Here is a 15,520-nt window from a genome sequence, read left to right as displayed (position 1 = left end):
TGTTTTCTCCTTGAAGATATTTCCATTTTGGGGGTTAAATTGGCTTCAAATTAGGTTGGATTCTGCAACCACTGAACTATACTTCTCTTCTTTAAAAGTGAAGGTGGCAGAGTAAGGACCAAAATAAGTTAAGTAGAAATAGCCAAGTTATGTGGTTGGTAGATCTGCTGGCTATAGCATGTACACATAATCCCAAATCCAGGATCAAATCCTAACAGATAGAGGTGGGGCAAGATGGTGCATAGACAGGTGTGGAATTTAGTTAGTCCTCTACAGCTACTAATAAATAGCCTGGAACAACTAGTAAATAATCTGGAAAAACTGATGGGGGACATCCATGACTGGACACACATCATACACCAGCCTGGAATGGGTGGAATAGCTGAGATCACAGCATAGAACTGTAAGTAAAGCTCCCCAAACTGCAGAGCTGGCACCCCTCCACTACCGGCATGGCAGTCTGAGTTGGAAAACTTCACTGTGGGAAAAAGCAGCAGTCTACTTGAGCAAGGGACAGTAACTCAACCAAGCCCCAACTGCAGTTTTAATTAACAAAATTTGGACTATTGAATATAAGGTACAAGAACAGATAAACCTGGAGTAAGTAGGAAAGTATCCTGAGGTCGCTCCTGGCAAAGAGGATGTGGGGCTGACAGAAAAAAAAATAATAATTGAATAAAAACAGAGGCCTTTTGAGTCAGCTGAGCTCAGAATACTGGAAAGCAGCTGCATCCCAAAAAAAGAGGCACAGAGAACCAGGTACCAAACTGGTCGACCAGTGAAACTAGGGGGCTGGGGACTGGATCTGACAAGGGGCTTTCTCTGTTTTCCTTTTCTTTTTTTCTCCCATTTCAAGTAGCTCATTAGAGAAAGCCTCAGGCATTTTCAGTTGTCAGCACTGACCAAGGAAACGGAGGAGTTAAGAGAGTCAGAGAGTCAAAGGAGGAATTTAAGTGTATGAGACAACTCCCTAAAGGATGCATCTTCCCTAAGAAAAGAGGGGTGGGGCCCAGCTCAAGTGGCTGCCCTTCCTCAGAGAATTCAGACCCCAGGGCTTGGGGGGCAGAGGTGAGGAGAAACCCAGAAACAACGTAAGCTTGGCTTCTGACACCCTTGGCCTCTGGCCAGGACAGGGTCCCCTGAGAATTAAAGGGACTGCACCACTTTACACCAGTGAGGAGCTGCAGGCTGACAAGCACCACCCACTGGACGGGATAGGAAAAGCACGAAGTCTAGAGACATCACAGGAAAGTCTGACAAATGCTGGATCTCACCCTCAGGGAAACCTAATACTGAATAAAGCCTTCTCCTGAGACCTAGGCCTGTCTGCTCTGGAAAAATCTGATTGGAGTAATCAAGGAAACCAATGCTTAGACAACAAAAAATTACAAATCACATTAGGAAAAACAAAGATATAGACCAGTCAAAGGAACAAACTTACACTTCATCTGAGATACAGAAATTGAAACAACTAATTATTAACCAAACAAACCTCCTAAATCAATTCAAAATCAAATCAATGAGTTTAGGGAAGATATGGCAAAAGAGATGAAGGACATAAAGAAGACATTGGGCAAACATAAGGAAGAACTCGAAAGTTTGAAAAAGCAATTGGCAGAACTTATGGGAATGAAAGGCACAATAGAAGAGATGAAAACACAATGGAGAAATACTACAGGAGATTTGAAGAGGCAGAAGAAAGGATTCATGAACTGGAGGACAGGAATCTGAAATCCTACACACAAAAGAACAGATAGGGGAAAAGAATGGAAAAATATGAGCAGGATTTCAAGGAACTGAATGACCACATGAAGCACATGAATATATGTGTCATGGGTGTCCCAGAAGAAGAGAAAGGAAAAGGGGCAGAAATAATGATGGAGGAAATAATCACTGAAAATTTCCCATCTTTTATGAAAGACATAAAATTGCTGATCCAAGAAGGACAGTGTACCCCAAACAGTATAGATCCAAGTAGACTGACTCCAAGACACTTAATAATTAGATTATCAAGTGTCAAAGACAAAGAGAGAATTCTGAAAGCAGCTAGAGAAAAGCAATCCATGACATACAAAGGAAGTTCAATAAGACTAAGTACAGAGAATAAAAAGTATTTGCCCCCTTGAGGGCCTGGAGGAAAATTTCCCCACCCAGGGAATTACTGATATTCTCACAAGCATTGAGGATTACCATTGTAGTAGGCCAAGCCCTCAATCTTGGGGCTTGCCCTTATGAAGCTTGTTACTGCAAAGGAGAGGTTAAGCCTACTTATAATTGTGCCTAAGAGTCACCCCCAGAGAACCTCTTTTGTTGCTCAGATGTGGCCTGTCTCTCTCTAAGCCCTCTCAGCAGGTAAACTCGCTGTCCTCCCCTCTACATGGGACATGACTTCCAGGGGTGTAAATCTCCCTGGCAATGTGAGACATGATTCCTGGAGATGAGCCTGGACCTGGCATCTTATTGAGAAAGACTTGCAGACCAAAAGGGGGAAGGAAAATTAAACAAAATAAAGTTTCAGTGGCTGAGAGATCTCAAATGGAGTTGAGAAGTCATTCTGGAGGTTATTCTTATGAACTATACAGATATCCCTTTTTAGTTTTTAGTGTATTAGAATAGCTAGAAGGAAACACCTGAAACTGTTGAACTGCAATCCAGTACCCCTGATTCTTGAAGATGGTTGTATAACTATATAGCTTATACAGTGTGACTGGGTGATTGTGAAAACCTTGTGGCTCACACTCCCTTTATCCAGTGTACGGACATATGCGTAGAAAAAAGGGGGACAAAAAGTAAATGAATAACGGGGGGGGAGAGTATGAGATGTTTTGGGTGTTCTTTTTTATTTTTATTTTTATTCTTATTTTTTGAAGTAACAAAAATGTTCAAAAAATTGATTGTGGTGATGAATGCACAACTATGTGATGATACTCTGAACAACTGATTGTACACTGTGGGTAATTTTATGGTATGTGAATATATCTCAGTTAAGTTGCATAAAAAATTAGGTACAAACCTTGATACCTAAAAAAAAAAATAATAATCCTAACAGATCACTTGCTTCCATCTTTTACCTGGCCACCACCTGCACCATTAACTCGGGCCAGATGTCTTAAAAATTATCACAAAAGAAGCAGGTGGCACACTGTGGATAGTCCAAAATAAATTCATCCCAAGTTACCATCTTTAAATTTGTGTTCTTCTGATGTCTCCTATTAGCTTAAGTTATCTAATAATTAATGATATAATACAATCTTTATTGTAGCATTTGGATATCTAAAAAACATCACGAGACCCCTATATTCTGCTTCAAGGCCAAGGTAATGCATAGAGTTACCTGTTCTCAACACAGCAGTACCCATCTTGGACGGACTGGTGCTTTCCTGCTGGCAAAGATACTCCAGATGCTCCATGAAATACAGACAAAGTTCTGGGTTTTGATCTGGGGACAGTCAGTCAATCAAAATGTATTTAATGAGGGTCTACTCTGTGACTAGCACTGGTCAAAGTGCCACAGGCTACAAAATATGTTAGAATAAGATGGTATTTATAACTTAGTTGGGCAAACAAGACTACACACATGACCTGTTTCTTTTGGCCCATTGCTGTTCACTGCCAAGTGGGTCAACCCAGTGCAGGTAATCACCCAGAGGCCAAATGCAGTGCCTCTAAATGGTCCACATTCTGTACGGTTCAGTTCAATCCAGACATTCTTTCCTTAGCACACGCTGTGTGCCTAGTCCAGTCCTTGATCCTGTGTGGGAAACAAAAGAAGACTGATAGGTGCTATTGTGGATGCAGAAAGTGCACAAGACATGATGACCCTTGCTGTCAAGAAATTAAGAGTTTAGATTTTAAATGGGGGTAGAGTGAGAAGTGATTATTAAATGTAAAACAATAATGATAAATACATGCTAATATGTTCATTTCCTGAGGCCTCAATTTCCTCATCTGTAAAAGGGAGAAAGTTAACCAAAGGATTTAAAGGCGACATTCTAATTCCATGATAATGGTGAGATTTGCCTACAGAAAGACCTGAAATAAAATTAATTCACAAGTGTCAGGATGAACCAAAACCTCTTTTTATAAGGGAAGAAATCTATGAAACAAATAATCTATTTGGGAAGAGTACAGTATCCATCTGTTCCAAATGCCTTAGAGCTATTCTTAGCAAATATGAGGACCTTTAGTAATGAAAGCTGATTCAGAAAGGACTCAAATATGCATGTTTATTATTATGCAAAAACTATGGTCAAAGCCATGTTACCAGGAGAAATTTGCTTTTCTAATGTGAAACTAGGCTGCAATTGTCTAGGAAAAAAATTAATACTCTATGGTAGGCTCACTTTGCTCACAGGTAATCCAAAAAGAAATAGTTTGCAGCAGCACCTGTCATGAACTTAACTCAGTGACCCAATCAATGCCCGTCCCTTCCACTGCATAGCTATCAAAGCCTGGCTGAGAGAGTTTTCTATTGTTAACTTGTCAGAACCCAAGAAGAGAGGGCTAGACCACTTTCTCACGTGAGTAGGCCGGTGGCTGGCTAATGGGATGGGTTGACATTCCTAAGGTACTTGATGAATGGGCAATACTAAATTGTGAAGCCCTCCTTCCATGCCTGTGTCCCAGTACACACGTATACAGACAGACAGACACACACACATATACATGAAAAATTAGGTAAGATCATAATTCCCAGTGCCATTTAATTCTGCTTTGGAATACTTATCTGATTCCTTCGTGAGAGAACAAAGTTGTATTTAAATCTCCACCAGGTTCAATATGTATTTCGCCTGGCAAAGAGGTTTGGTAGTCGTCTGAGGAAAGACGCGCAGCTCCTGCTTCCTGATTATTTTCAAAGTCTTCTTAGGTTTCCATTTTAGATAGACTAAGAGCTCCATACACACACCCCCTCCCCTGCCTCATGAACTGCTAGGTGGAGAGGCCTACAGAAAAGTATATGATCCCTCCCCCCAAAAAAGAGACTATAACATCTCTATAGGGTGTCCCTCTTTCCCATGCCCTGAAGGACTGAAAAAACAAACCTGCCACACTCTTAGATTACTTTTCAGAGGAAAAAAAAAAAAAACAGATTTAGGCTTTCCTAGGCCTAACTAAAGGTTAAAGAGATAATTGGATAAAGGGAAAAGTAGGTATTGGGAGTGGGAAAAGTGGCAGTAGTTGGAGAAAGTTGAAGGAGCAGCCATATATTATTTCCTCTCCCTTTTCAATATGACCATACTCATCTGTAGATTAGGCCTGAGAAGCAAGGAAAAATATGTATATATATTGGGAATGGGGAGGGGGAGAGTTACTACATGTTTGATATAGAAAATTTAAAATGTAGATAAATGTTGGTAATGTGGAATCTACCATTTAGAGAAAAGAAAGGCCAATGAGTCTTTGAAGATATTTGGAAGAGCTTGAACTGGGTCTGACCAGCTGGTGTGTGAAGTAGCCTATGTGGAAGAACGTTATTTGTTGTTCTTGTTGTTGTTTCAAGTAGTAAGAAATAAAAGTGGGTAGGTAGGATGAGGCTAGATTACGGGGGCCTTGAAATTAGGTAGAACTTTGGCAAAGCCTATTGGCTCAAGTTCCTGTGAAGTCCACTGGTTTAGGGGTGGGGTCTGTGTCAGTATTGATAATGTTGAAAGATGATTGCATAGGGTTTATGTCTAGCATGATTGGCTGACCTGAACTCTAAATACGATTATCTAGAGTTTCTGACTAGCCTGAGCTCTACCCTGAAAGTTCTTTTCCAGGGAAATACACTAATGAGATTTTCACCCTTTTCTCACCTTTAGTATTTCCGGAATTGTGAGTCCATTTCATATATATATTGAAACTAAAATGAAAAAGGAGCCATTAAATTGGGAGGTCCAGGTCTTGTGCTGTTTGTCTGCAGTCCAGGCCAAAAGAAAAACCACACAAACATGAAAACTACATTCAAAATAAGAATGGAAGGCTCTGGTATACAATACCTTTAATGACATCAGAAAATCAATCATAGTTCAGGGAGGAAAGGGGAAATTCCTCAGCATGGAAACGTTCCATTTTGAAAATATCTTAATTGTTCTTTTCTTGATTCTGAAGGAGACAAAGGAGAGTTGTGATGATCAGGCAATCTAGAACGCTGAGGTATTCTATACTGGTGACAGAGACTGAAAAGCACAAAGACATACTTAACCTGATATTCAGATATTCAAATCTGCTCTGATCTACCCCAATTTATTTTTCTAACCAAGGACTTCTCTATACACACTGACCTTTTCACCATCCCTTAATCAACCTCTACTTTAGCCAGTGTTTTCACACCATTTCTCAACCACAGTGAATGTTTCTCTCTTATTCTCCATACTAAAAACACTCCCCCCAATGTCTTCAAACATTTGAAACTTCTTCCATTTTTATGGTCCTACTCAGGTCTTTCCTCTTCAGAGAAGACTTTGCAGATCACCCTACCTGACCCATGATATTCTTTGAAATTTGCTCTCTAACTACTTGTTAAATTGTACTTTGAAAGTTATCACTGTTATATATATATATGTTAAAGGTCACAATAAAAAATGCATTAAAATAAGGATCAGTATTTGTTTATTTCAATATATTTATAGAACATTTATGATGCATTCAGCTCCAGCCTAGGTGATGGGAATTTTCTTTGTTTGCCAGGGCTGCTATAACAAAGTACCACAGACCGGTTGGCTTAAACAATGGTTCAAATTTGGGAGACCAGAAGTCCAAAATCAAGGTGTCAGCAGGCCATGCTTTCTCAGAGTCTGTAGCATTCTTGTGGAGGCTTTCAGGCAATCTATAAATTAATCTCTGCCTCCATCACATGGCCGTCGCTCTTTCCATCTGTTTCCTACTGACTGGTTTCAAATTTCCTCTGCTTACAGCCATATTGGATTAAGGCCCACCCTGATTCAGTTTGGTATCACTTTAATAACATCTTCAAAGATCGTATTTACAAGTGGGTTCACACCCACAGGACTATGGGCTAGGACTTAAACATGTTTTTGTGGGGGATGGAACATGATTCAATCCATAATAGGAGCCAAAAATAAATTAGATGTAGTACTCAGCCTCAAGTTGCCCACAGTTTAGCTTGGAAGAGAGACAAGGAAAGAGTAGATTGCAACAGAGTGTGATGCGTATATTGGACAATAGATTCGGATGCTCTGGAAGCAAAGAGGAAGAGCACATAACTCAGACTGAAAGAGACAGGACAGATTTGGAAGTAACATCCAAACTGAGCCTAGAAAGATGAGTGTGAGTTCATCAGGTTAGGAGAAGAGAAAATGGGCATGTGAGAAAGAAGGAGGAGCACAAGCAAAAACATGGGAATTCAATAGAGCATGGCTTGTTTAGGGGAATTGCAAATAATAGCAGTATGGCTGGAGCACAAGAGTTAGGGGAAGGCGAGCAAGAGGTGAAACTAGAGTTAGACCGAGTCCAAATCCAGGAAGTTTGTAGGTTATTCTTTGAGTTATGAAGAGCTATAGAGGGATTTTTAAGTAAGGCGATGATGTGAAAAAACATATATTTTAGAAATAAGAAAATGATGGCAACATGAACTGTAGATTGGAAATGCAAAACTGGAGGCAAAGAGGCCCATCAATTGGCTATGGCAATACTGAGTAATAATTAAGAAGTGATGAAAGTTTGTAGAAATTGCAAATTTGTGCCACTCATCCCTGTCTCCTAGGCCTGGATGACTAATTCAAAGGTGGCTAACCAGATTCTCTTTTCTAAGAATTTGAAAGTTTAATAGAGACACACAGAAATGAAAGATGACTGTAGCTGAGTCACCTTAGGCAGTGTCTCAGACAGGAGGATTCTGAGCTCTACCTACTCAGGTCCCCAGAGCTGCCCCAGATCTAGTCCTCCCTAGAACATGGTTATTCATTTTTCCCCTCAATTCTGTGAGCTTTCTCAATATTCTTTCAAGTAAATCCCCCCATTTTGCTTAAGTTAGTCAGAGTTCATTTCTGTTGTTTGCAACCAAAAAAAACCTAAACTGATATAGGCTTTAAATCAAAGTAATGCAGTGGAGAAAGATAAAAGAAGGATATTTGAAAGATGTTAAGAAGGTAGGATTAATGGGACTTGGTAACCAATGGGATCCATGGGTTAGAGATCACATTTTTGGTCTGGTTATCTCAGTGAATGGAGGTGCCATTTACTAAATTAGGGAATAAAGGAGTTGAGCAAGTTCAGAGGATTATGTTTTTGGCATGCTGAGTATGAAGTATAGGTGGAGACATTGTCTAGGAAGTGGTTTAAAATATGAATCTGAAGCTCGAGAGAGAGACAGAGGTTTGGGTTGGAATTGCACATTTGGGTGTCAGCCTCAAGTAAATATGCTAGTGGAAGACATCTGAGAAGATGAAATCAAGGAGGAGAAATGGCGGACTAAAAAGAGAGTAAGGCATAGGACAGAGGCCTGGAATATGCAAACACCATAAGTGGATCATGTAAAAGATACTGAGAAGAAATGGGCAATGAGGCAGGAGAAGAACCAGGGGAAGTAGTCACAGAAATCATGGGAAGATACAATATCATGAAAAAGGGGGCAGAACCATTCTCTGGCCTAAAGCAGCACCTGACTGGCAACTTTTGAAGGTATAGAAAAAGATAACAACTCACAAAAATGGCCAAAAGTCTAATTAAAAAAAATTCTGCCAATTTTAAGGCAGATAAATCTAGTTTGAAAAATCTACAAGGGTTGAATTCATGGCAGAACCAGGATTTGCTGGAAGAAACAAATGCTATATGACAAAGAATGTGACCACATCACAAATCCTCCATTGATTATCTTCTTCTTTAGAGACATAGGACAGTATCGACCAAAACTCAGGTTGGTCACCCCCTTCTGCTACCTTTAAGTGCCAATCTATGATGGGGTGAAGAACAGTACCTTCTTTTGCCTTCAACTCCACAAATCTACATCCAGATGGAGACTCCATAGCTCAGCTGACAGTGGCCAAGGAGCATGGGTACGAAAGGTGGCACAGTGCATTCTCAGAATCATGACCTCAGGAGCAAAGGGCAGTAGGTGAACCACTGCTCAAGGCAGAAAGAACTCTCTGTAGAATCATTTTCTTTCTCTCTGGCCATTTTTAACTGCTTAAAATATAGAAACATCTACCCCTTGGAAATATTGGTGTGTTACCATCCACCCTTCTTTCCTTCTGTAATGAGAAAGTAGTGGCTTATAGTGCTGGGCAAGGGTAGCTCGTCCCATTTTTGGCTTTTCCTTTCTCAAACAGCCTGCAAACAACACATGGTAAGTTATCTGGGGAGACTCTTCCTTTGTCAGAGAGAGGCCTATATATTATTGGTGACTAGTTAAGTCTTTCCAGTTCAGGGGAATGTATTAGGAAGCCAGACTCTCCAACCAGCTTCCAGAAAATAAAAATAAAAATTAAAATAAAAATTAAAAAACACCAAAAAAAAAAAAAAAACAAACCTAAAAAACAGGTAATGTGATCTTATCTGTTTCTCACATGTTTTTATCAGTTGCCTCAGAATCCACGTGAGGAGAGAGGTGACTGGCATCTCATATGCTTCAACATCCTGGTTACAGAAGATGCAGCAACTGTAATTTTAATGCTGCTCTACATTTGTTCAGATACCAGAGACCCAGGAATTAGGGGCTTCAGAAATTTATCTTCTTAGTAAAGCAGAAAGGAAAGCTTGCTAGAAGCTGGGGCTTGGGCAGGGAGCTTTGTTTAGCAACCTGCCCTCCATCGGTGAGCAGGTCATAAGACCAGGGTTTATATATTCATTCACCCTACCTGTTGGCAAATACCAAATCTGAACAGAACTAGCATTATTCAGAGATGGAGGAATAAAAAATGACTCTCAAATCTAATGAATTTTGTGAGGAAGAGAAGGTAGCAGCAGTAACAGCCACCCTGGCATTAACAGGGAGTTAAAGAAGACTATCAGAAATGGAGAAATACAGAGAGAAAAGCAGGAGATTGGGAATCTGTGAAATTCAAGGCCATGAACTTTGTAAATTTGTTTATTAAAAATGTGGGGTAATCTACTCACAAGAGAATGGAAGCTGTCTCTCTGTGCAGAGCTTCCATTTGATTTAGCACTGGATTGTCAGTTACAGAAGGACAAAGGGAAAAACAAAAAGGAAAAAGTTGAGGTTTTGAATATACAAGATAGCAAAGGATAGAAAAAGTGTCAGGAAAAACCTTGGGGCTGGAAACACTCACCTTGATAACCTTCTAAATGTTTCAAGTATGGTGGGTAACATATGAAGACGCAGTGGATGTGCTTTCCCACCCCTCACGTCTTCCCACCTTCACTGGCACATATTTCAGCCTCTTGTCTCCTGGAGCCTTTTCCCTGATCTATTGGTAGAACCAGAGAGCAAAGTTTGGCAGATTCTTGACATTAAGCCCAAGTATCAAAGACCCAATTCCAATTCTAAAATTTAGAACGGAAAGGTGATCAGTTCAGATGTCTCTCTCCAAGAAAGGAGGCAATTTGTTAATGTTATAGATTTCTACCCTGATTGGGAGGGACACTGTGTCACAACCGAGTCACAATCAAGTGTCATAATTGAGTCCACCCCCCAGAAAAGGATGGACTCCACACAACTACCACTAATCGATTGGCATCTTGGTGAGGCTGAAACCAAGAAGCTTTCCCATACCCTCTTACTCTTTATTTTCTGTCTTTACAGTTCTTCCAATCACACCAGATTCTTCATGGTCTAATAAACAGCAACAGTGATGTAGGATAATACCCAGTTGTACCAAACTATGTATCTTCCCATACATTCGCATATACTACTTTTCCATACCAATGTCAATGCTGGCCAATGCTTTGAAAACATCAAAATCAGTAGGTTTAGGGTGGTGGGGAGGGGGAATGGGGAAGGAGAAATTCTCCAGGCAGCCTCTTTCCCATTTGGTTTTCCCTCAAGGAGGAAATTCATGTACCTGATTGGGCTTCCTTTGCTCTTTGGGGAGGCGAAAAGCACTACACACATAAATGGGTTTGGCTCACTCCTCTGTTCGAGCTCTGGCTTTCTAATATCTTTGTTCTCCTTTCTTCCATGTGGCAGGCCCATAGAGAAAATCAGGTTTGGTTTAGATAGAAGGAAGGGGCCTCTTGGAGCTTGTATTTCTTGTGAGCAGCCTCCTGTGCCAGTTATTTCCTGATTGTCCCTCAGCCCCAAATCCCCCACTGTATGTGCCACTCTGAGATGCAAACTACATTTCCCACATAGCCTTGCCAATAGGCTTCCTATGAGGCAGTGCCCAAAGGAGGCACTAGAGGGAGACTGGAAGGTAGAAGGGAGAAGAAAAAAAGTCCTTGCTATTGTCAACTTCTCTCCAGCAGAAGCAGCCAGCTCAGGCTGCAGTTTCTCTCAACCCTTCCAGAACCAGCCCAACTGTCCCTCCCAGTGTCTAAGCACCAGCTCCGTGGGGCACGTCCTCCGAACTCCCAAGTTCTGGTAACCCAACCTCTTCTCTTTGTTACCACAGCCCTACAAGTAGTAGCTGCTTCTACATTAACTATCTTTGTGCTACCCCAGTATTTCCTTTCAGACTTCCAACACTTATGTAACCAATTTTCTGAATTAAATCCATTTTGTTTGAAATACCTTGTGTGGTTTCCATTTTCCTGGCTGGACTCTGACTAATGCAACTTCCATACAAAGAGAGCAAATTCTTGCTAGGGCCAATAAAGGTTTCCACAAAACCAGAAACTTTTGGTGTGCAGATATTTTAGACATTGACAAATGGGCTGTCGTTTGTTGCCACCACTTGTCTTTTTTATACTTCTGCTCAAACTGGGCTGCAGATCAGGACTTCAAATAACAAAAGACTCGGACTCCTATTTATTCATGTATTTGTTCATTCATTCAACAAAGATTTATTGAACCTCTACTATGTATCAGGGCCTCTCCTGGGTTCTGAGGGATATAGTAGTAAACAAAACAGACAAAAGTCCCTGTCCACTTGGAGCTTACATTCTGGTTTGGAGAAATATCCGATTGTAGTTGGTATCTGGCCTGGGACAGCTAATAGGAAGCTCAGACTTGATGTGTCCAAAATAATTCTTGATTCTCCCTCTCCTTCAAATTCCTTCCTTCCTCCCTCCCTCCCTTCCTTCCTCCCTCCCTCCCTCCCTTCCTTCCTTCCTCAGTTTTTCCCTTCTCAGTAAGTGGCATCGTCATTCATCCTAGAATTCAGGCAAAAAACTGGAGCTATCCTTGATTCCTTCCATTCCCTCACACTATACAATCCAGCTTCCGAATATTACAAATTTGACTGCTTTTCAACACCTGCTACCACCTTGGCCCGAGCCAAGGCTCCATTTCACCTTGGGTTGCCTAAACACAGCTGTAGCTTTCTTCAGGATAAATCTCCATTGTGGCAGAGGGGAAAAAACGGAAATAATGTTATGGAGTGGACAGTACATCAGGCAGAGATTAAACTGCGTGTTGACTGTTCTTACCAGTTCCATTTCCTTGTTTCCCTTAAGAAATCACAGACATATTACAAGCATTCTGAATGCTGTTTCTTAGGCCCCCAGGAAGAGTCTATGAACTCAGCCTAAGTATGCCATTTCCCTGAGCTTGCCAGCAAGGGCTGCTTCACTTAGGTCCTCATGAACACCATGTCAAGCCCTGAGATGGGGAAGAGGCTCACAGAAGGAAGAAGAAGGGCACAAATCTATTTCCGTAGACAGAACTTTTTAAATGTAAAACAGATCACGACATTTTCCTGCTCAAAACCTGTCAGTATCTTCCTAACACATTTAGAATAAAACTCAAACTCCTTACCACACCACACAAGACCCTGTGTTATTCTCCTCTGCCCCTCCCAAATTTCATTGCCTGCAAGGCTTTCCATTATGTTGGCCACTCAAGCCATCTTGGACTTCTTGCTATTCCCTGAACATGCTAAACTCATTTCCACACCAGGGCTTTCTTATGCTATTCTCTTTACCTGGAACACTCTTTTTCAATAACCGCCTATGACTTACACCCTCATTCCATTTGTTTTTTTTTTTTTTTTTGCTCAAATGTCATCTAGTAAGTGAGGCCTGCCTTAGCCACCCAAAAGAGGTCCTCTCAGGATAAAGAACATGCTCTATCTCTTTATTTTGCTTTATTATTCTCCATAGCTCTTAGCCCTACCTGAACTTATGTTCTGCATTTGTTAGTTTATAATCCTTCTCTCTTACCAGAATGTACACTCCAGTGTTACAAGTTCTTCACCAAGATAGAGGAGATTGGTTCACTACTCTATCTAGTGCCTAGAGCAATCATACTTGGCACATGACTCAATGAGTGCCTGAAAACTCAACTTAAAAGCAGTTAAGTTTCACATTGGCTATATGAGATTTTGGCTTTTAACTTATTATTGCTAGGCATTATTGGTGATTCTAGATAGCCATCCCAACTTTTCTTCCTTTTTATCTTGTTCTTAAAGAAGAAATTCAAGGTCCACAAAGAAATCAGGGTAGAACAAATATGAAAGGATTTATATGGTTTAACTGCAGCCTCTCTGAGGCTTTTCCCTACCTCCCTCCTCTGCTCTGTGTTTTCTGTTTGGCCCTGGTATGTACATTAGTTTATGACCCAATAACATCTGTGAATGCCATAGCAATACAGCAGCCACTAGATGAAGAGAAAAAGGTCTCTTCTTACAAGGAGAATAAAATAAAGCATGCTAAAGGCTGAAAAGTTTCTATGGTAAGCCTGCATCTGGAATGCTTTTAATTATGCAATCAGGCAGGCCCAGGATCAGTGGGAGGGCCTAGGCAGCAGGCAGGGCCAATCTACTGGTGTTTCAATGAACAGAGAGGTATGAATGGAGAATGTCAATGTTAGTAATGGCAGGAGGCAAACTAGGGACATATGGGTAGATGACTGAAGAAAGACTGCCACTCAAGAGAAGACACAAGATCTGAAATGTCAAAACTAGTCGTATACAAAAGTAAAAGGGTATCCCTCCAGTTCTATATCTAGACCTAACTGCTTTTACATTTGGCTAATGCTTTCACATTAGGCTAGGAAAGGGTTGGCAGGGGGAGGGTGTTTTTGAAGACAGTAAGTCTGGGGAAATGCCTGGGTCCCAAAGAGATTTAAAGGAAGAGGAAAGGAACAATATTAGGGAGCATTTGAAATTACACCCCGAGAGGGAGCCTAGATCCAGGAAATTATTGGAAGTCGCCCTCTGATGGTGACAGATAGAAAGTCTTTAATAAGAACAATTGGGGGACTTTCCCTTGATGATAGGGACAACTACCCAAGGAGGTTATGGATAATTTAGGCAGATTTAAGAGAAGAGCCAAAACATTATCAGAGGACGCTTTAGACACTATTTTGTGAGTTTCAAGGTGACAGTTTTTTTAGGTGGAGAAGCGTAACTAGCAGGTGTCATGAAGAATACATCCAGGTAATGTGTAGGATAGGACTCCAAGGAAATGAAATACACGAAAAGGGAGCAAAGAGCACCACAGCAGAATGAATCTAGAGCATTCATGAGGAGCCCTGATCCAGGTCTGTTTCTTTTCCACCTCAGATGATTTCTTCCTAAAGTATAGTATAGTATTGCAAACTTACCATTGCAATAAAATTTCCCCCCCAAAAAACTACCAATATAATCCATATAAAAAACAGATTCTTATTACTATGACTTTACTCTACTTATTGACAAATAAAAGTCCTATACTTATTGTGCTAAAGGTGTATTCACTTCCTTCCTGGTCTATTTTTAATTGTGAAGGGTCCCCCATATTAACCGAAAATGCCTCTATCTGAGCCATCCAGAAAGAATGATTGGACAATCCTCAGTTCCCTTTAGATCCCTTAGCTCTTCAAATCAGAATACAAGCAACATGAAATATTTATCTGCCATGTTTCCCTCTGCATCCCCTGTGAGCCTGACACACAACTGGTGTTCAATATGTGCTGAATAAATGAAAAAATGAATATAAGGCAGAAATTTCAGTTTGGCTTCCTGCCACATTCCTACAGAGCACCACTAGACTGGTTTTAGAGAAAGATGCTAGCTAAAATATTTATGAACCTGAAGGCTAAGAGAAAGTAAGCAGGGTTCTTTACTAGGCTTAGGGACAATAGCCAGTAGTTTACAGATTAGAGGGACTCAAAGAAAAAGATTAAAGTCAGTGCTCAGAGTGGAAGGATCAACAAAATTATCCTGGGTGGGAGAATATGAAATGTGGAAAACAAAAAGCAATCATATATAACTGCAGGATCAGGGCACCAATAGAATGAATGATTAGAATTACCAAAGTTGAAAAATCATGAATTCTGCCTGCTATTGATAAAAGAACCTCTCTATTCTCAGGGAAAAGTAGAGGATGTGGAACTGATTTAGAGAATAGCTCATCAGAAAAACTAGAAAATAACAGGCAGGACCCATGGATGCCATGCATATGTATGTGCAGGCTGGGATTAGGAAATTCCAGGCTTCCTGGTGCTGGCTTATCCCAGTGCCAAGACAGACAAGCTCAACTC

At 40.7% G+C, this 15,520-nt stretch overlaps 1 protein-coding gene across 1 annotated transcript in view; it reads right to left on the bottom strand.

The window, feature by feature from the left end:
* TSGA13 (testis specific 13) overlaps nt 1-15,520 on the bottom strand; it is a 41,799-nt gene that overhangs the window by 14,592 nt on the left and 11,687 nt on the right. The gene's annotated exons all lie outside the window — the stretch shown is intronic.

The sequence above is a fragment of the Choloepus didactylus genome, chromosome 5, assembly GCF_015220235.1.
Source record: "Choloepus didactylus isolate mChoDid1 chromosome 5, mChoDid1.pri, whole genome shotgun sequence".
In the NCBI taxonomy this organism is placed as follows: domain Eukaryota; kingdom Metazoa; phylum Chordata; class Mammalia; order Pilosa; family Megalonychidae; genus Choloepus; species Choloepus didactylus.
This window is presented reverse-complemented; position numbering and strand designations above follow the sequence as displayed.